This window comes from Hyperolius riggenbachi, chromosome 1 (assembly GCF_040937935.1).
Source record: "Hyperolius riggenbachi isolate aHypRig1 chromosome 1, aHypRig1.pri, whole genome shotgun sequence".
Classification (NCBI taxonomy): domain Eukaryota; kingdom Metazoa; phylum Chordata; class Amphibia; order Anura; family Hyperoliidae; genus Hyperolius; species Hyperolius riggenbachi.
The window spans coordinates 670,515,535-670,538,873 of record NC_090646.1 but is presented as its reverse complement, the minus strand read 5'-3'; positions in this window follow the sequence as shown (position 1 = coordinate 670,538,873).

The window sequence follows — 23,339 nt, the reverse complement described above, 5'->3', positions numbered from 1 at the left end:
TGTCCACACATAGAAAATACATCCATACACAAGCAGGCTGTATACAGCCTTCCTTTTGAATCTCAAGAGATCATTTGTGTGTTTCTTTCCCCCTGTTCTCATGCACTGAAGTTTCAGGCTGCTGGTTTCTTCCTGCAAACAGCTTTGCCCTTGTCTGTAATTCTTCAGTATGTGAAAGCCCAGCCAGCTCAGAGGACGATTTATCCAGCTTGTAAAAGATAAGAGAGAAGCTGCCCTAATCTAAATAATACACAGGCAGTGTGCATAGATGGGCCTGGAAGGGGGAGTGCATAGCAGAACCACAACACTGAAGACCTTGGCAGCCTTCCAGACACAGGCCGACAAGTCTGACAGGGGAAAGATACATTGATTTATTACAGAGACAGTGATAGTATAAAGTGCTGCAGTAAGCCAGAACACATTAGAATAGCTTTTTGAACTTGTAGGATGATAAAAAACAGGATGCAATTTTTGTTACGGAGTCTCTTTAAAGAGGAACTGTAGTGAAAATAATGTATTGAATGAAATTGCTTATTATTATTATTATTATTTTTTTTTACAATATTCATTTATTGATTATTTAGTCAGTGTTTGCCCATTGTTTAATCTTTCCTTGCCCTGATTTACATTCTGACATTTATCACAGATGGCCACATCTTTAGACCTGTCAGGTGCATCACTGCAAAATGTTTGTTTCTGAGCAATCCAAAGCCAGTACAAATAACACCTGGTCTCCCAGAATGCTCTGCTAAATAGCCTTGGCTGTGACATCACTGGAAGGGCGGGTCTACATACCAATATACAGCAATATAAAGATATAGGAAGTGTTTCTGATGCTGAAACCAGGAAAATTACCATAAAAGTGTCTATCCTAAATAATTTACTGCATTTTTCTATTTGTCAGTACAGGGCCTCTTTAACTTTTTCATGCTGACATTACTTCCAGAGGCAGTTATATCACTGTATACAGCTGATGACTGGTGACATTCACGCATGCTTTAGCGCCTGGCGGTCCCTTTCTGTGAACTTCTGATTTCCGCTGCTTCATAGCTGAGCTGTTGTTGCTCTAACAAGTCACCATTCCACGATAACAGAAGTAAAGGGTGATAGGATCAGGTGTAGCAGAGCAGAAATCGGACAGACTGACCTGTAGGAATAGCATCTTTTACCTTTGCTGCCTGGCTGAGCGATTGCTGTGACCCGCTGTTTGTCTGAGCGGATTTCATGGCTGCATGCGTCTGTTAGGAATTAGTAGCTGGTTAGTAATGAACCCCTGAGACTGCATGGCTGTCTGCTCAATCTTATGTACCTGTTAGTAATTAGTGGCTGCAACTGAGAACAGTCAACCAACCATAGTAATTAGACGATGTGCTCACATCATTGTAGCTAGGGAGGGGTACATGTGACATTCCAGCCATCAGTTTTTAATTTTTTTGTTGTTATTGATCCTCGCTGGTCTCCAGGTATGGAGGAACTGGTGGACGCAAAAGTGGGAGTGTCAGGCAGTGTCAGTGGAGCCTTTTTATTTTGCTCCAGCAAAGCTCCGCCCAGTTGCAGCTTACTCCACCAATTAACATGTGTCCACTCTGCCCACCCACCAATAGGAAGTCGTAACGCAGCGGGGTAGCATGGTGGCTTAGTGGTTAGCACTCTTGCCTTGAAGCGCTGGGTCACCGGTTCAAATCACACCCCAGGCTGCAACTCAACAACCCACCCCAGGCTGAAAACCCATAGTAACCCACCCCAGGCTGTAACCCATAGTAACCCATCCCAGGCTGTAACCCATAGCAACCCACCCCAGGCTGTAACCCATAGTAACCCACCCCAGGCTGTAACCCATAGCAACCCACCCCAGGCTGTAACCCATAGCAACTCACCCCAGGCTGAAACCCATAGTAACCCACCCCAGGCTGTAACCCATAGCAACCCACCCCAGGCTGTAACCCATAGCAACCCAACCCAGGCTGTAACCCATAGTAACCCACCCCAGGCTGTAACCCATAGCAACCCACCCCAGGCTGTAACCCATAGTAACCCACCCCAGGCTGTAACCCATATTATTATTATTGATTTATAAAGCGCCAACATATTCCGTGGCGCTGTACAAAGTAAGAAACAAACATGGGGTACATAATACAGACAATGGTGTACACTAATATACAAGATACATAATTAGTGACAAATACAAAGAATGATACAGCAGACAGAATACAAAATACAGAAGTGGTAATGACAGTGATAAAAGTAACATGATGAATAAAATGTATAATGATTTCCAAGACACAAAAGGGGGAGAAAGCATATCAACTCACCCCAGGCTGTAACCCATATCAACCCACTCCAGGCTAAATCCCATAGCAACCCATACCAGGCCTTAACCCATAGCAGCCCATCCCAGGCTGTAACCCATAGCAACTCACCCCGGGATGAAACCCATAGCACCCCATCCCAGGCTGTAACCCATAGTAACCCACTCCAGGCTGTAACCCATAGCAACTCACCCCAGGCTGTAACCACTAACACATAGCAACTCACCCCAGGCTGTAACACATAGCAACCCACCCCAGGCTGTAACCCATAGCAACTCACCCCAGGCTGTAACCCATAGCAACCACCCCAGGCTGAATCCCATGGCAACCCTCCCCAGGCTGCTCCAGAAAGAGAGGCCACTATGCTGTATCCATGTAATCCCTGCCATAGGCACAGTCCAATGTCATGCCATATTATTATTATTATTATTATGTACTCATACAGCACTGGCATCTTCTGCAGAGTAAAGTCTCTGTGGATGGGTGTTGTGGTGATTAGCAGGTGGTATGGTGGGCCCCGGTGACATCCTTGTTGGGATCGACGGGGAGAGCGTATACACACCGATCCTTCACAAGGTTGGCATTGGGGCCCTGGAGTTCTTTTTAGAAGACACGCCCCAACCTAAGGTCACACAATTGCTTTACAACAGCTATGCGGTCATGAAGCAACATCTTGTACACCTGCCTATACCTGGTTACTTCGAGGCACGTGGGAGCGTCAAGAAGTCTACCCCCAGGAGGCATTTGCGGGACATGTTGGATTATGGATTTGTTACATCGACAATGTACAGGTGGTGTGGTGAAGAGATGAAGTAGAACTGGACCTATTCATGGCTCAGCTCAATCTGAACCAGCACAATATATTGGTCTAACATATACTGCAGGTCGGAAATATCGTTCCTGGATCTGCTTGCTAAGGAAGAGGGAGAGACTCTCTGAACCACTACGTTTTGTAAGCCAATAGCTGGGCAGTATCAGGTCCTCTTGTTTAGAGCTGCATCTTGTTTGGCATATTTTGCAGCACTTCGCATATCGGAGCTTCCTGCACCTTCAGAAGGGTCAGTTACTGATTTGCATTCTGAGGTGATTCAGCAGGATTCTGTGTATGTGTTTGTGTGCAGGTCAAAAACACACCAGATGGGGCAGGGCACTAGGTTGTGTTTACATACGTTCACTTGGTGCTTTGTCCTTTATATGTTCTGACACCGTTTATGTCTGTTCGTGTGCATACCGGCCGGTTCCTTTATATGCCATGTCATTGGTTTCCCTCTCACCAGGTTTCAGTTTGGGGCTGTTTTCAAACAATGTTTACAGAAATCGGGGCTCGGTCAGGAATGTATTTCTTGGCATTCCTTTCGCATGGAAGCAGCTCGGTTAGGTCTCAGTGAAGAAGTGATGAAAAGACTGGGTCGTTGGGTGTCCAATTATACATCAGACCGAAGCTATGTGTGTATTAATTGTGCTACTTTATTTCACAGATGTGTGTAGAAAGAAAATGTGGATATGTGGTCACTTCTTTGTATTTTGGGTTCATGCATAGCCGGCCTTTGACCTGAGCGACCGGAGCAGTTGCTCAGGGTGCCAGCTTCCAAGGATGCACGTGCAGAGCACAGTGTCGCGCTCGCCGCCCCGCTCTATTTCTCCCCGCCTCTGCAGCTTCGCCCTGTCTGAAATTAGAGCAAGGCTACAAGAAAATGGCTGCCGATGTCCACAAATGCGGACATCGGCGGCAATTTTCTTGTAGCCCTGCTCTAACTACAGATGGAACGGAGGCAGGGAGATAAGAGTGACATCAGCGCTGGAGCGTGTGGAGATGATGAGTGATCCGCCGCTGCTGCCACCAGCACATGCTTAAACCTACAGATGACTACCTATACTGGAGGCACCTACAGCTGGCTACTTGTACTGGAGGCACCTACAGCTGGCTACCTATAAGGATTTCACCAACACCTGACTTTCTATACTGGGGGCACTTGTAGTTGGCTACCTATACTGAGGGAGGGCACCTACACCTAGCAACCTATACTGAGGGCACCAACACCTGGTTACCTATACTGGAAGCACCAAGCCTGGCTACTTATGGGGGGGGGAGGGGGGGGGAGACCTACACCTGACTTCCTATACTGGGGCACCTATGCCTGGTTACTTATACAGAGGGCACCTACACTTCTATGCTGGGGGCACCTATAGTATAGGTGGCGACCTATTCGGAGGGCACCAACACCTGGCTACCTGTACTGGAGGCACCAAGCATGGCTACCCATGGGGGGAGACCTGCACCTGACTTCCTATACTGGGGGCACCTATAGCTGGCTACCTGTACTGAGGGCACCTACACATGATTTCCTATACTGGGGGCACCTGTAGCTGGCTACCTATACTGAGGGAGGGAACCTACACCTGGCTACCCTAGGGACTGAACTTTTTTAATATGTATGCTGTGAGGGTATATTACTGTTATTTTTGTAAATATATGGCCTTGTAAATATTTTAAATGTTGCAATAACTGGGACAAATGGGCAAATACAATGTGTGGGTTTTATCCACATTAGAACGTTTTATTTTAAAACTATAATGGCTGAAAACTGAGAAATAATGATTTTTTTTTCCATTTTTTCTTATTATTCCCATTAAAATCAATTTCCAGTAAAATAATTCTTAGCAAAAGCTACAACCCATAGAAAGCCTAATTGGTGGCAAAAAACAAGATATAGATAATGTCCTTCTGATAAGTAGCTATAAAGTTATTGGTGAATGAATGGGAGGAGCGCTGACAGGTGAAAATTGCTCTGGTACAAAAGGGGATAAACCCCTCAGTGGGGAAATGGTTAATATGCAATGAAATGGCAACATACTGCGTTGATATTCTCTTATAAAGGAAAAGTTGCTGGGCGCAGAGTTGAGCTGACAGAGGAATATAAGGTTACAATCAGCAATGCGCACCTCTCTGCCAGCAGCACTCTTCAGCACTGATCCATTGTACAGACAGACGTGGGCACGGGATAAGAATTGCAAATGATTCATTTGTAGACGGATGGCATAGAGGAGAGACAGAGTATACCCCCCCCCCCCCCCTCATCTCTCCTCTATGTCAGACTGAAATAAATGAATCAATTGCCATTCCTGTCCTGTGCTGACTTCTGTCGCTACAATCAGCCAGACTCTGTGGCTGGGGGGAGATAAAATGTTACAGGAATTAGTCAACAGCAGTGAACATCAGACCATAGGCATAGCTAGGGATTATGGGGCCCCGCAGCAGAATTTTGAAGGAGCCATTGGACCTAGGAACTCTTGGGCAATGCCACCTGCCGCTACCGTATGGGATATGAGTTACCTGGGCAATGTGCATTCCTATGCAGTGTACACGGCAAATAGTCTATAGGCACCGAGGTAAAGTCAGGGGGTAGAGAAACATTAATAGTTAACAATCAATTACCACTTGGGGCTCCTATTCTCGGGCTATGGCAGCTATGGCTATTCCTACGCCTCTGATTCAGACATACAGTGGGTTGCAAAAGTATTCGGCCCCCTTGAAGTTTTCGACATTTTGTCACATTACTGCCACAAACATGCATCAATTTTATTGGAATTCCACGTGAAAGACCAATACAAAGTGGTGTACACGTGAGAAGTGGATCGAAAATCATACATGATTCCAAACATTTTTTACAAATAACTGCAAAGTGGGCTGTGCGTAATTATTCAGCCCCCTGAGTCAATACTTTGTAGAACCACCTTTTGCTGCAATTACAGCTGCCAGTCTTTTAGGGTATGTCTCCACCAGCTTTGCACATCTAGAGACTGAAATCCTTGCCCATTCTTCTTTCTAAAACAGCTCCAGCTCAGTCAGATTAGACGGACAGCGTTTGTGAACAGCAGTTTTCAGATCATGCCACAGATTCTCGATTGGATTTAGATCTGGACTTTGACTGGGCCATTCTAACACATGGATATGTTTTGTTTTAAACCATTCCATTGTTGCCCTGGCTTTATGTTTAGAGCCATTGTCCTGCTGGAAGGTGAACCTCCGCCCCAGTCTCAAGTCTTTTGCAGTCTCCAAGAGGTTTTCTTCCAGGTTTGCCCTGTATTTGGCTCCATCCATCTTCTCATCAACTCTGACCAGCTTCCCTGTCCGTGCTGAAGAGATGCACCCTCCGAGCATGATGCTGCCACCACCATATTTGACAGTGGGGATGGTGTGTTTAGAGTGATGTGCAGTGTTAGTTTTCCGCCACACATAGCGTTTTGCATTTTGGCCAAAAGGTTCCATTTTGGTCTCATCTGACTAGAGCACCTTCTTCCACATGGTTGCTGTGTCCCCCACAGTGTTGCCAACCTCGGAAATACATTTTTACTGACAAAGCACAAAAAATTTACTGACAGAACACTTTTTTTTTACTGACATCTAATAATACTGAAATTCAATGAAAGATATCACACATGCACCCTTACGTGTAATACACCGGCAACCACATGGGGGGCGAAAGAGGAAGAAGAGTGCAGTGGCGGACACCGGACAGGTGAAGTATCAATGCACGGCATCTGGAGGGGGGGGACTTTGATATATTTACATTTGGGGGATGCAACCAGGGGGTTTCCTTAAAATGTGTTCTTGATTATTGCAGCCCTTACCGCTGCACGCCTGATTGAGCATGCCAACCTGAGATTTTCCAGCATGTCCAATTGTTACATGCGATCGATACATACAACCGATTTCGGACCAAAATTGGTTTGATTGTCAACTAGGCATGCTCTCGATGGCACCGATTTTTATAATATCAATAATAATTGTCTTATCTGATGGTTGATCGGCCGCCAAGTGTACAGGTGTATGGCCTCCTTTAGCTAGAGCAGTGTACATTCCAGAGTGATATGTGAACTGATAAGCAGTAAGTGCTGTGACCTTCTAATGGTGGCCATACATGGTACAATTTTTTCATACAATCTTACCATTTCTATGTAGTAGAAGGGTAAATTAAGTGAATATACTGAAAGGATAATTTAGGCAGTTCCCTTATACTACATAGAATTGGTAAGATTGGATGAAAGAATTGTACCATGTATGGCCACCTTAAGAAAGAGATTTTTTTTTACAGACACTAGAAATTTTTTCAAGGGAGGTGCAGTAGCAGCTCTCTGCTCGTGCTCCAGAAATAGCCGAGCCTAAGTGGGTTCACTCTGCCGTGCAGGTACAGACTGCTCGCACCGACAGTAGTGTGGACCCAATTGGGCTCGGTTATTTTTGCCGAAGCCCACTGGAAAGCCACAACTGTGTCGGCGAGAGGCTCCTGACAAGCGGCAATGAGTGGATCCTTGGGGGTCCCATTGCTGGATCCTCTCTGCTGAGGATCCCAGGGGTTTACCCTTCCTGAGGTAAGTAGGGGCACTTTTCTTCATGACAGGTACACTTTGTTTATTATTTCCTCAGTTCAAAATAAAAGTTAAGTTCAGACTGAAGCAAAAAACACCCTTTACTTCAGAATCAAATATCATCATCTTAAAGTGAACCTTAAGTGTCCCAAAAAAAATGAGTTTTACTCACCTGGGGCTTACCTCAGCCCCCTGCAGCTGATCGGTGCCCACGACGAGTCGCTCTGATGCTCCGGGTCCCGCTGGCGGCCACTTCCGGTTTCGCCGTCAGGACCCGTCAGGCTGGGGAACGCGGCTGATACTACGCGTTCCCAGCCAAAATAGCACCCCTATGCGGCCATATGTCCGCATAGGCACCCGTATGCGGACATATGGCCGCATAGGGGTGCTATTTTGGCTGGGAACGCGTAGTATCAGCCGCGTTCCCCAGCCTGACGGGTCCTGACGGCGAAACCGGAAGTGGCCGCCAGCGGGACCCGGAGCATCAGAGCGACTCGTCGTGGGCACCGATCAGCTGCAGGGGGCTGAGGTAAGCCCCAGGTGAGTAAAACTCATTTTTTTTGGGACACTTAAGGTTCACTTTAAGCTGTGATTTAGGTGTCATTAGTTAGAGTTACAAAGTGATAAAGTTATTGCTTGGATATGTTGGGGCAATAGATGTCTGATAGATATGATCAAAGTGATAGAATAGGCGTGAAAAGTTGGTTTGTTATCCTTTTAAAAACAAAGTAAAGGTGCCCATTAACAATATCATTTTTTCTCCAAATGCGATCTCTCAATGTGATTTGAATGATCGTATTGTATAGAAAATTCGCCATTTAAGGTAATTAATAAGAAACGATTCTTGGATAAAACCGATCCGAAAGTTGGATTTTATGATCCAATTTAAAGAAAGAATCGTTCAGTAAAATGCGAACAATCGATAATTGCCTTCCGATTAGTTACGATCCTTCAAATCGCATCGAAAGATCACATTTAGTGAAAAATTGTACCGTTAATGGGCAGCTTTCGATTTTAGGAATTTCCCAATTGGGATCAGTACCATTAATTCCCAAATGTATCTCATTTTTCTACAGTTCTCTTAATTAGCGATGCTTGTAATCGGCAAAGTTTTACGGAAAATGTTTCAATGACGTCCACACATAATTACGATTTGGAAATTCAATTTATTTTACATAATCCACTTATAATTTTGCATAATTACTCTTCATTTCTTGCCAACTTTACAGAGTTTAAAAACTATTTTTATTAGAATTTTAAAATTGTTTTTTTTTTTTCAAAAACGACGTCTTTTTGAAAAAATGCTTTGACTTGTTCCCACTATTCCCCTTAACATAAAAAGCTATTTTGTTGACCATAGCATGTATGGTGGCTTTGTTATTAACCGTTTAAAGGGACTCAGAGCACCTCTCATAGGCATGCCTTTAAGACTCCGACCAGTACTGCAAAGTACTTAAAGATGCATACCTTTCTGTAGCTTGTGCTCTCCTCTTTCATTTGATGCCTGAATCACTTTTCTACACCAAACAGTTTTAATTCGATTTCAGTTTAAAAATCCCGGCTGCCATCTTGGCTATGTTATAACTTCCGGGTCACCCCTGTCTTCTCTGTTAGAGAAGTGCATCACTGAATAAAGCAGGAAGAGGAAGTGACACGCATGGCCATTGCAAGACGCTCCTCCTGAGGGGTCATAGCACGACTTTGTTGGAAGTTGTCTGTCTTAAAGTAATACTTACGTGAAAAAAAAAAAGATCTTAACTCACCCGGGGCATCCCTCAGCCCCCTGAAGCTGTATGGTGCCCTCGCAGCCCCACTCCGATCGTCCTGTCCCCGCCAGCGGCTACTTCCGGGTTCAGCAACAGCCGGCAACAGGCTGGGAACGCAGCTGATTCTCCGCGTTCCCAGCCGCTATATCACCCTCTATGCTGCTATAGCGTATAACATATACGCTATATACACGCTATATATACGCTATAGCAGCATAGAGGGTGATATAGCGGCTGGGAACGCAGAGAATCACTCGCGTTCCCAGCCTGTCGGTGGCTGTCGCCGAACCCGGAAGTAGCCGCTGGCGGGGACAGGACGATCGGAGCTAGGCTGCGAGGGCACCATACAGCTTCAGGGGGCTGAGGGATGCCCCAGGTGAGTAAAGATCTTTTTTTTTTTTCACTTAAGTATTCCTTTTAAGGCATGCCCATAAGAGGTGCTCGGAGTCCCTTTAACCTCCTTGGCGGTATTGACGAGCTCAGACCCCGTGCGCAGCCTGGCCAATCAGTGCCAGGCAGCGCTTGAGGGGTGGATCGGGACTCCCGATTACGTCACTACATCGATGACGTCATCACGATCATCGCCATGGCGACGGGGGAAGCCCTAAAGGAAATCCCGTTCAGAACGGGATTTTCCGGGCAGCGATCGGAGGGGTGGGAGGAACGCCGCAGGGAGGGGGGGGAATCATGTAGCTAGCGCTAGGCTAGCTACATGATTTTAAAAAAAAATGCAAAAAAAAGTGATGCGCCGCCACTCTGGCGATCTTAATAGAATGCCAGAATGGTTAAAGGAAACCCGAAGTATTAAAAAAAACAAAAGTGTTACTTACCTGGGGATTCTGCCAGTCCCCTGCAGCCTCCCTGTGCCCACGCCATTACCATACCATCCTCAGGTCCCCTGCCGTGGCTCACTTTCTCTTTTGCCGTTGCCGTCCACTGCGCCTGAGAGATTTTCTCGAGGATGCGCGCGGAGGATCATTTGCTAACATCGCAGCACAGGACAGCTGCAGGGGGCTGCAAGAAGCCCCAGGTAAGAGAAACTTTTTTTTTTTTTCTAATACTTCAGTTTAAGTCAGAAAAAAATGACACGTATTTGTGAAAGAATGGTTCTCCATTATGGTTACAAGATAAATTAATTAGGATTTTTTTTTTCTGATTTCACATAGTGATACACATAGTGATTGCGAATTACAATGCAAAATTACGATCATGAGAAATTCATGCTCATTACTACTCTTAATTGATAAATATATTATCTATCATTTTTACAAGAGACGACAGTTCTCAGTCATCAGAATGTTTGAATCTGCCCACAATCTACTTGGAAGGTCATTGAGTTTAGTCCACAGATCATGTGACGTGAAGGATCTCGATGACGCTGTGCGGTGTTGGAATGTGTTGACATTACAGAAATGATAATAATAGGGAAGACATTCCGGGAATCTTGTGAGTGTTTGCAGAGGTGAAATGTTTTAATGAAGCCAATTACAGACTGTCTATTTATCTTACAGGTTAAACCTCGAGAACGTTAACATGAAGTCCAGGAAAACAATAGACATGACGGGTTCCCTGCCTGGATTCCCAGCCTCCGATGGCATGGGGGACGCTTCTTGGTTCTCCCCACAGTTGGGGGTATATTAGGGAATATTTGTTCCAATTTCCAGGCAGGTTCCCGCGGAGCGAGAGGGTGGGAAGGAGACGGCTTTTCGCTGAGTAGAAGAGATTGGAGGAGGGGGAAGATAGAGGGGATCATCCTCTGAACGCTGCAGAGCCCGCTGGCTGTATGGCTCTAGGCGTGGAGACGGTGGTGTGGTGTGAACAGACACTAAGGAAACAATCACACGCCAGAAACAACATACAGAATTCTGCTGGATATTAATGTAAACGTTTCTACATTCCAAATCTAATCACCCCTCACCTTGCTCACCCTCCCCACCTCCTCCTGGTGTCCTCTGCTGTAAATCTAATATCCAGGCACAGGCCTGAGTATTAAACCAAATTATTGGTAAACCCAAAAGCTACATAATGTGGTCATGTGTAGAGACGCTTAATGAGATGCCAATTTATTCATGAAAATGACTTGCAGCTTGGAAACAGGCCAATATGTTTCACTGCCTGACAATTTTGATTGGTCCAATTCCAAGCAGTATACAATTTCCATGACATTTGCAGGCTGGCATTATCTCCCTCTGCCTGACCATCTCTAGTCACATGATGTGGAGAGAACCCGGTAACCGAGTCATGTGACGCGGAGAAATTCCAGTAACTGAGTCATGTGGTGTGGAGAAACACTGGTAACTAAGTCATGTGATGAAGAGAGAACCTGGTAACTGAGTAACCATGAAGTCATGAAGATAGGGAGAAAGCCATAGAACCAAGTCATGTGATGTGGAGAAACCCTGGTAACTGAATCATGAGATGAGGAGAAACCTAGATAACTGTGTCATGTGATGTGGTTGTGGAGGAACCCAGGTAACTAAGTAATGTGATGAGTGGCTGGATAGTGCACTGGTTAAGGGCTCTGCCTCTGACACAGGTGACCAGGGTTCAAATCTTGGCTCTTCTTGATTAGTAAGCCAGCACCAGTTAGGAGTCCTTGGGCAAGACTTCCTAACGCTGCTACTGCCTATAGAGCTATTATCCTAGTGGCTGCACCTCTTGTGCTTTGAGTCCGCCAGGAGAAAAGTGTGATATAAATGTTCTGTGTCATGTCTTGACTTGATGACATTTTAGTTGCCTGTTTTGACTTTGCTGCATGGCAGCTACAATCTTGCAGGTGAAGTCAGCTCTATGCATAGAACAGGGAGAATTGGCAGTAATTTTAGCCAGATGTGTCAGCAGAGAATATTATTAAAGAGCACTGAAGCAGCACCAGTGCAAAAAGTTGCTTGGACGTTAAAGTTAGAGTTTCCGGTACAACTAGAGTACTTTGTGACCAGCCTGTGATAATTTCAGGTGACAGTTTTTATGAAATATTGCTGTACAGACATGTTTGACCAAGCAGCTTGTTCTGTCCTGTGGAGAGCAGATGGAGGGTAGTAAGCAAGGGATGCTCTGCTGCAGAGGGTTGGCAGAGCGAGGTCAGCGTCACAGGCCTAGATCAGGACTGCTTGCTGGCAGAGCAGACCTGTGCTCACAGGCTGGGGCTAGGACTGATAACTGGCAAACTAGGGTGTGGGTCACAGTTCAAGGTTAGGACTGGTGGCTGGAAAAGCAGGGCTACGCTATAGGCTGAGGTCAGGACTGATGGCTGGTAGAGTAGGGTCGAAGGTCACAGGTCAAAGTCAGGACTGATGGTGGTCAGAACAGGGTTTAGGTCACAGGCAGGCAGAGCAGTTTTGGGGTCACAGGCCAAGCTAAGGACTAGTGTCTGGCAGGGCAGGGACTAGATCACAGGCCAAGGTTAGGGCTGGAGTCCTCAAACAGAAAAAGCAGAGCATTCCATTTGCTTTTCCAAGCTTTAGTTGAAGAAAATGGCAATAAAAATGCCATTAAACTGGAATGTGCCCTCTGCCTTTTCTACTTGAGGCCTGAATTTCTGTTGCTGACTGGTAAGTGGCACTTCTGGAGAGTTGCTGGGTGTTTGGTGCGCCTCATCATTTTGATGCCAAGGTTAGGGCTGGAGGCTGGTAGAGCAGGGATGGGGTGACTAGCTGAGGTCAGGACTGATGGATGGCAGAGCAGAATTGGAGTTACATGTCAAGGCCATGACTGAGAGTGGGCAGAGCTGGATCAGGGTTACACATAGGAGGTGTGCACAGCAGACCACACTGCCTACTGTCTAAGCAAGGCATAAATAGCCCTAATCTTTTACCAACACTTTGGCCAAACCAACTGCCCGGGTCCCCAATTAGTGTTCTGCATTGTGACCATGCCTGGGGTAACCAGAGGAGTTGGGGCAGGAGCTGTGTTGCCCAGGACAGAGGTGTGGCAGGGAAATGCCTGGAACCAGAGCGTAGGTGTAGGTATGACCACCCTTCTGCTGCACCCCAGCCTCTCAGCATGCCCCAACTTGTCTGAATACTGAGGGATGAGGAGGAGAAGGTCAGACTGCTGCCTGCGCTGTACTGCCCTGTACAGAACCATCTGACCTGCAGGACCTGCAGAGCATAATCACAGAGCAGATAGGCCTCGTCCCCTGTGTGTATTGCATTTCATCTGTGCATTTAGCTGATTGCTTTAAGGAAACCTCTTCCATCTTGTGCCTGAGCCCGTGAGCTGCTGGAGTTCAGGCGATGGGGTCATCTATGGAGTGACGTAAATTCAGATGCAGCTAAATATATGACAAAGCTGATGTGGATTATGGAAACCAGGTGCTTCTCCCTCACCTCGAGAAGGAGGCACGTAGCCATCCTGGATTTATGGAGCTGCGTCCCGGGGGAACCCCGGGGTTTAACTAAAGAGCGCTGAGCTGAAGACCTAAGTAAATTGTTTTGAGCTTGATGGAGTAGAAACATGTGTGGTGGGGCGAGAATTTCTGTACACAAATATTTTCCCATTTAGATTTGTATTATTTGGAACATGTGTGTTCACTGCCTCCTGACGGTTCTTCTCATTGTTCTGTAGTGGAGTAACCAGGGCTGGTTAGAAAAACAGGAGCAGTCCGAAATGTGGTTGGTGGTGTACCTACTAATCATAAGGCCCCCAGTAAAAAATTGATAGGGTCCCCACTCCCCAACATAAAAAAACCCTTTTGTCTAACCCTGTTGTGACCTAGACAGCTTCAGAGCCTCTTATATCACTGCGGCCGCCAACCCTACACTCATCACAAATATAGCAATCAGTGGCATAACTAGAAATCACTGGGCCCCCCCTGCGAAACTTTGGATGATCCCACCACTGTGAGTGTCTGCGTTTTGTATGTCTCCAGCGCCGCTGACAGGAAGTAGAGTCATCGGCATTGGAGACATACAAGACAGCGGCACACAGAGCTCTGTCGCCACCTGGAACACGAGGTGAGGTGAGTACCCTGTCCAGAGCTGTCCCCGCCAGCTGCAATCATTTCTGGAGGGGGGAGCTGGGGGCGCTGAAGGGGTGCCCGAGGTGAGAGAGGGGTGGAGTTGAGCCCCCCTCCCCACCACTGTGTGCCCACTACCCCCTCACCTGCACTGCGCCACCTTCCTGCCGCTGAAAACTGCCTTGGGTGGGCCCCCATTGCTAATGCTACAGCCCCCCTGATGGCAATCCTGCTCCACTTCGATAAAAATTCTGACCAATAGTGATGATCCTAATGTGCAAATTACGATTTTACTAATTACGATTGTAATGGAAAAATTGTAATCACGATAAATTATGTGAAATTTCAAGTAATTTTTAATCATACACAAATTTTCGTAATTACGATCATTTTCATGACCACATTTTTGGAATTACGAACATTTTTGGAATTACAATTATTTCAATATTACAATCATTTCTTCGTTTTACAAGAAATTACAAGTAATACAAAATTAAACTTGAAATTAAGATTTCACACAGAATTACGACACAAAATTGCGAATAACGAAATTATGCATTTTCTGATAATTACAGTTTTATGTTGTCATAGTAAACTTTATATTATATTGACGAAAATGTGAGTTGCTGCAGGTGTTTATGGCTAATTGCCAAATCACTTTAATTTTCCCGTTTCACAGGAGATGAGGTAGGGACTCACTCCTCAGACTTGGAACCTCACCATGACTTGCTCCAGGTTCCTTCCTTTGGCAGAATCTTTGCCCCAGGTTTTGTCCTTCTGTTCCTCTGTCTGCCTGCTGGATTGGCACAACTACACATCCAAGCTGTTTCTTCACGGAAAAGCAGAAATAGGATAAAATGTTCAAAACCTCCACTGCTAGTTTGTAAAGTTCTCTCAACCCCCCAAACTCTCCAGACAGGTGAGGATCTCAGACGGTGATTTTATTGTGTGTCTGAGAAGCTGAATTCCTCTTCACAGCCTGGATGGGACGTCATCTGTGTGGTATTTGTGGTTTAGCCATGAGCCTGGAAACAATAACACACTCACACTCCCATAATCCTTTAATCCCTATTTTAGAAGCTTTGCCAAACTTCGTCCATTACTCTCACTGTAACACCGACTACAAGATGTTTCCTGCTAACCAACTCCCTCCATTATTATTCTTCTACAACATCGACTACAATATATTTCCTCCTAACAAAACTCCCTCCATAATTCTCACTACAACTCCGACTCCAAGACGTTCCCGCCTAACCAAACATTACTCTCACTGTAACACCGACTACAAGATGTTTCCTCCTAGTCCTAACCAAACTCCCTCCATTATTCTCACTACAACACTGACTACAAGATGTTTCCTCCTAACCAATCTCCCGCCATTATTTTCACAGCAACACCGACTACAAGACATTTCCTCCTAACCAAACTCCAACCATCATTATTCTACTACATCACCGGCTACAAGATGTTTCCTCCTAACCAAACTCCAACCATCATTATTCTACTACAACACCAACTACAAGATGTTTCCTCCTAACCAAACTCCCTCCATTATTCTCACTACAACACTGACTACAAGATGTTTCCTCCTAACCAATCTCCCGCCATTATTTTCACAGCAACACCGACTACAAGACATTTCCTCCTAACCAAACTCCAACCATCATTATTCTACTACAACACCGGCTACAAGATGTTTCCTCCTAACCAAACTCCAACCATCATTATTCTACTACAACACCAACTACAAGATGTTTCCTCCTAACCAAACTCCCTCCATTATTTTCACAGCAACACCAACTGCAAGATGTTTCCTCCTAACCAATCTCCCTCCATTATTTTCACAGCAACACTGACTACAAGACATTTCCTCCTCAGGGCCGCCATCGGAAATTTTGGGGCCCCTCACACATCATCAGGCCTGAGCCCTCCCTCCCTGGGCCCATCCACAGGTTGCTGTGCCTGCTACACTAGCCACCCCACCCCCATGTCCGTGCGCAAAGTATGCTGTGGTGAAAAATGTGCATGGTTCTGACACTGAAAAAAGCGGCATGCACAGCGTGATGTGGCAAAAAGTGAGCGTGACCATGGCATGTTGTGGGTGGAGCCAAATACTAGCAACATACAGGTAGTCCCCGGTTAACAAATGAGATAGGGACTTGAAGGTCCTTTCTTATCCTTTATCTGTTCTCTTTTGTTTCTCTCTTTTTTTCATGTGCCTCTTTTGTCCCCCTTTGTCTCACCTCAGTTTGTGCCTCTTTTGTGTCCCTCTGTGTGACCTCATGTTCCCATCTCATCTCTTTTCTCCCTGTGCCTCTTTTGTGTCCCTCTGTGTGACCTCATGTTCCCATCTCATCTCTTTTCTCCCTGTGCCTCTTCTGTCCGCCTCTGTTCCCCCTGTGCCTCTTTTGTCCCCCTGGGTTACCTCTTGTCCCCTTCTGTCTCAGCTCGTCCCCCTGCCCTGGCCAGGTATACTGGAGGCATCTACACCAGGCTACCTATACTGGGGCACCACCTATACCTGGCTAGGGCAGGGGGACGAGCTGAGACAGAAGGGGACAAGAGATAGCCTGGTATAGTTGCCTGGTATAGTTGCTACCAGTATAGGTAGCCTGGTGTGGGTGGTGCACTAGTATAGGTTAGCCAGGTACAGGTGCCCCCAGTATAAGTAGCAAGCTATAGGCGCCCCGGCATAAATTTCTAAGTAAAGGTGGTGCCCCAGTATAGGTAGCCAGCTACAGGTGGTGCCCTCAGTATAGGTAGCCAAGTATAGGTGGTGCCTCAGTATAGGTAGCTAGATATAGGTGGTTCCAGCCCCAGTATAGGTAGCCAGGTATAGGTGGTGGCCCAGTATAGGTAGCCTGTAGCCAGATATAGGTGGTGCCCCAGTATAGAAAGTCTGCTGTAGCGGGCTCACTCATCTGCTCCCCACACTCTCAGTGCTGGAACGCGGTGTGCTGGTTAGTGAGCCACAGGCCCGCAGTCAGTCCATGCGGCCCTTCCAGCGCTTTGGGGGGGCCCAGGGCCCCCAGAAGCCCTGGGCCCCTCACTGCAGTGTCAGTTGCCCCCCCCCCCCCCCCCCCCCCCCCCTGATGGCTGCCCTGTTCCTCCTAACCAAAATCCAACCATCATTATTCTACTACATCACCGGCTACAAGATGTTTCCCCCTACCATTATTCTTACAGCAATACAGACTACAGGATATTGTGGCTGTTACACTAAGGCCCCTTTTACACTTAATCAGTTGGTGTGCGTTAGTATGCGTTAGTGCGCGTTGGTACGTGTTTTTCCATAGCAGTGCATTGGGAAGAAGATTTCAGTTAAAACACGTTAATGGAATACTATGGATGTATGCATTTATTTTTAAATGCTGTATGTTGTAGCACACAATAGGGCAAGTACTAGGAGCAATTTGATTCCTCACACAGCTGTTCCTCTCAGCTGTAAAATCCTCAGTTTTGGATACAAAATGTATCTAAATACTGATGGCTCCCAGAGGGCTAGACCATGTCTCTGCACAGGGGAGTTGCTATCAACTCCTCAGTTTATAGTTTAATTATCACCTTGCTGAAAGAATCTTATTGATATGGTGGTAAGGGGTTAAATATTCTAGCAATGTGTGTTTATTATCTTTGCTTCTCTTGACTGATAAAGATACTAATAATGCTAATTGTAAACAGTGGTCTGCCCCCCTCAGCAGCTTGTAAAGTGGATGCAGCCTGGAGTGAATCATCACAAGCAGGCAGCCAGTCTGAGTGTAAACACAGACTAGTGTTATAGCTAGTTATATTCCAGCAATATTACAGCTCATTTAGTTACCTGTTACCACCTCAGATCAGCCTATTTCTCCTCATGTCTGCTGCATGCTGTGAGTGACACAGTGACATATATTTGTGAGCTGTGTGAGAAATGAGAGAGGGAGAGAGACCTGGGTGAATAAATAAAGTCCCCCTAGCACTAGTGGTAATGTGTACACTAATATAGAGTATTAAAAAAAAAAAAAAGTAGTTTCAATCGATAGTATTCCTTTAAAGAGAACCCGAGGTGGGATTTTATTATGTTAGTGGGGCACAGAGGCTGGTTGTGCGCACTATCACCAGCCTCTGTTGCCCCATGGTGTGCCTCCAAGACCCCACTGCGCGCCGCTATACCCCCGCAGTGCTGGCGACAATGTTTACCTAAGCGCTGTCTGTCAGCGCCGCTCCCCCGCCTCCTCCTCATCGGTGCTACCCGCCTGTGTCCCTTCCCTCCTGCTGATTGAAGGGAAGTGACGCGGCGGGTAGCGCCGATACAGAGGAGGCGGGGGAGCGGCGCTGACAGACAGCACTTAGGTAAACATTGTCGCCAGCACTGCGGGGGGTATAGCGGCGCGCAGGGGGGTCCTGTAGGCACACCATGGGGCAACAGAGGCTGGTGTTAGTGTGCACAACCAGCCTCTGTGCCCCACTAGCATAATAAAATCCCACCTCGGGTTCTCTTTAAGTGTAAAAGAGGCCATAGGAAAACATGGGCATTACTTTAAAAATCAGTTTTCTTTCAGTTATAACTGAGAGCAACTGATTAAGTGTAAAAGGGCCCTAAACTTCAGTGCCTTTAATACCTATGTCAAGGCAGGAGGTCTGGCTGAACTGATGTAACAGGACTGACTAATGACAGGACTAACTGGTGACAGGACAGACTGGGCAGGAGATGACCGGAGTCACGGCTAAGGTTTAAATACAGAGGAGCTATGAGCTCTACTTACCTGATTCTGCCTCGTGTCTCCTCTTACTCCCAACAGACTGAGTCTATCTACATACACGGCTCAATGTCACATGATCAGAAGCTGTGTATATAGAGCAAGTCAGGCCCGGATTTACCTCACAGGAGCCTATAGGCACAGATGTCCTGGCATCTTAGACCTTGCCCTCCATTAACCTATAAACCCCCCGAACCGCACTGCAAGTGTGCTGGCTGTCCTCCTTTACTTCCCTTGCCCATCATGAGTAGCTACAGGTGCCCCTTAGTATTATGGGCAGGGCTGCTCGTACTTCTGGCTACCTAATGCTAAGTAGCTGGAGGTGCCCCTTAGTATTAGGTAGCCAGAGGAACCTCAGTATTAAGTAGCTAGAGGTGCCTCTGACTGAAGGGAGATCTGGTCAGTGGAATGCTGAGAGCAGGGGGAGTAACCTCTCATTTACACTCTCATCAGGACTCTACATAGAGAAGGAGGGAAGGAAGCTCTCAGGGAGGGGAGTGAGGTGCCTTTCCATTATCAGGCGCCTGTAGGCACGTGCCTACATTGCCTTATAGAAAATCCAGCCCTGGAGCAAGTGGCTCAGGCTGGCAGGAAGAAGAGGAGACATACGATGTAGCGGGATCAGGTAGATATAGACACAAAAGCTCCACTGCGAGAATACTCTGCTAGGTGGCTGGAAAGACGACGGACCCAGTCACTGGTAACCAGCGTTTTTGGTGTACCAGAAGTTTTTGGTCTATCAGTGCCCAGTCATTTTGGTTTCTGATTTATTTAAACCAGTGTTATCTTGGTTGACGAAGGCTCTAGAGAAGTTCTACAAACACAGGCAGAAAATACAAACTCCAGCCTGGAGCCAGCAGGAACGAGCAGCGGTGAGCAGCACGGCCGCAGCTACGCACACCGATCAGCCTTCCTGCTTCATAATCTAGGTGGGAGTTTTTGGGTTTTATACAAACACCTCTCAGATAAGCTTTCCATCCCTGTGAGCTCCAGATGGAGGCTTGTGGAATCGGGAGAGAGGTAAGCAGAGAAACGAGCAGCGGGTGAAGTTATTCGGCGGTGAACAACCCTTTACATCTGCTAAGACATTATGTTGTGCGGTGATAATTTGGCAGGAGGTAGACGGTATCAGGTGCGAACGCAGACGTCCTTGTATTGGATTAAGACGAGTCTGACTGTGCGCCGTGCTGCTACATGGACCATCTCCAGATCCTTGGCAGCCGGCCGCTGGAATTATTTTTAGGAGATAAATAAAAATACCATAAAATGATCATTTACATCTCTCTGTGCTGCCTTCTGATGCGCCTGGATACAGAATGTTTCACACAGTTCCAGAGCCAGCTCCATGGAAAAACAGCTTAAAGAAGACTGTAGTGAAAAGGGGGAAAAATAAAGCAATATATTGCAAAGTCAGAAGTTACAAAATAGAAGAGAAATGGAGAAATGTTTGATATTCGCCATGTAATTTGTTAATGTTGTTTGATCCACACTGAGCCTGCACATCTTTACTACTGGCAGACATGAAAAAACCAGACAGCACCAACTGCCATTATCTGTAACCACGCCCACTAACTTTGCTTTAGGAGAAACATTTGTTTTTTTTAATAGATATACATATGCACAGAGGGAGATACTGGTTGCTTGGCAGTTGGAAACAGCTGTTATTTCCCACAATGCAACAAGGCTCCCACAGTGTGATGTCAGGATCTAGGTCCTGGCTGACATCCCACTGTGGGAGGGGTTTCAACACAATATCAGCCACACTGATGTCGCTGACGATCTATTCAAGAAAAGGTAAAGATTCCTCATGGGAAAGGTGGTATCAGCTACTTGGGATGAAGTTCAGTCCTTGGTTATAATTCCTCTTTAAATTTGTCAGCACAACCTTGCTAATAGAGAGGTGCAAACATAGAATTATCCGTTCCCGAACGGCGAACGCGAACTTCCGCAAATCTGGCGAACCGCCATAGACTTCAATGGGCAGGTGAATTTTAAAACCTACAAAGACTGTTTTTGGCCACAAAAGTGAAGAAAAAGTTGTTTGAAGGGGTCTAACACCTGGAGAGGGGCATGCCGGAGGGGGATCCATGCTAAAAGTCTAACCAAAAATTACGGAGTTGACGCCAAGTCGGGTTTTAATCCCTAAAGGGCAGATATCACATTATGCACAGCTCTGGGTATCAGTGGGCTGGGGAGTGTCACACACAGAGAAATGCAATAGTACTATCAGAATACAGTGACATAATAATGCACTGAAGTGGTACTGTGTCTGCAACTTAATGAGGCAACAGCAGTAGTGTGCACAGCTCTGGGTGTCAGTGGGCTGTGGAGTGTCACACAAAAAAAAGACAGGAGACCGATGCGCTAGCCCTCAAAAGTACTGTTTGGGGTGCTTTCACAGCAAGTGAACAAGAACACAGGCCTAGCTAATGCTTTCCCCACCTATCTGCAGCAAGTCTGTCTCTCACTAACAGTCAGCAGCCAGCAGAGAATTAATCCAATATGGCCACCGCAACTGCGTTTTGATAGAGGGGTGGGGGGTCCAGGAGGGGGTGATGGCTGATTGGCTGCCATGTGTCTGCTGACTGTGAGGTAAGGGGTCAAAGTTTAGCTCAATGATGATGTATAGGGGGTGAATCGAATACGCCAAATGTTCGCTGTTTGCCATGAATGCGAACAGCGGAGGTTCGCAGACGGGCGTACCTAGAAAGCCCCGGGCCCCTTGCAAAAAAAAAAATCCCCCCCCCCCCAGGGCCCGCTCGGGGACTTTTTGGGGGCAGGAGGGGTCGCAGCATAAGAGGAGAGCTGTGGCCGCAGATTGGTGGGGAGGGGGGAAATTCCCCCCCCCCCCTCACCTCGGGCTATCCTCTTAGCGCTCCCCTCCTGCAATCATTGGTGGTGTTCGTGGCAGACACGGCGGCGGCGGCGGCGGCAGGCAAGCTGAGCACATACCTCCTTCTGGCCGGAGGTCTCCGATCACTAAGTGCTTTATGGAAGTTCCTGTGTAAACAGGAAGTTCTATGAAGCTCTTAGTGATCGGAGACCTCCGGCCAGAAGGAGGTATGTGCTCAGCATGCCTGCCGCTGCTGCTGCCACGAACACCACCAATGATTGCAGGAGAGGAGCGCTAAGAGGAGAGCCCGAGGTGAGGGGGGGGGGGAATTTCCCCCCTCCCCACCAATCTGCGGCCACAGCTCTCCTCTTATGCTGCGACCCCTCCTGCCCCCAAAAAGTCCCCGAGCTGGCCCTGGGGGGGCCCCGGGCCCCCCCGCGCGATGGCAGGGGTCACATCCCCTATTGTTACGCCAGTGTTTGCAGAATATTGCTCCCCGGTGAACAGTTCAGGCCATCTCTACTCGCTAATGCGTACTGGAAGGTACTGTGCTTCTCTATGTAAAACTTTTAGGCAAGTGTCTGGGGCACAGACCCGGCAAGAGGCGCAGGAGGATGGTGAGGGACTGAGCAGCCTGAAGGGGCCTGGAGGAAGCCCCAGGTACTCTAAAAGATTACTTAAAGCATGATAACCTTTATGAAAAAATGTATGGAAATTCTAAAAAAGCCCTGAAGTTTAACTTGGTTTCACTTTTGCAGAAGGCGATGAAAGGGTTAAGCCTCAGTGTTTACCTTATAGAGAGCTGCCTTGGCAGAGCCGTCCTGCTGTCTATTTACAGCTGCTGAGAAGAACTAAATTGACACTTTGATCTGGATAAACAAACACAGAACCACAGAGAAGTAAATTTCTTTAATGTGGAACAAAGACTTTTCATTGTGTGCTGTGCAAGAGTTTGGGCCCGCTTTAAATATATATTGGAAGGCCCCCAGTTGCATGTGGGAGGATGTCTGCTGTGTGGCAGTGGCCATTGTTTCGATCCCTGTTGGTTTTATCTGGTGACAGTACTGTTACTATTATCATCTGCCTGTGTGGAGGTCCTAGTCCTTCACCCCCTTTCATGCTGCAAGTATTATAGAGCACCCCGCATAACGCATGTGGGCACCTTCGGGCGTCTGCAGTCAGTGACATCCATAAGGCGCACCCTGGTGAATAGGGCACAAGAGACACTGGAGTTTGCAAAGTATCCCTAATATTGAGAAATCTGTCCTGACCCATATTACTAAACCTAACCCAACAGCTTTGTAGCATTTATAAACAGAAGGTTATTTAATGTTTTTTTTAAATATCAGTGGATATTCCTTTTAG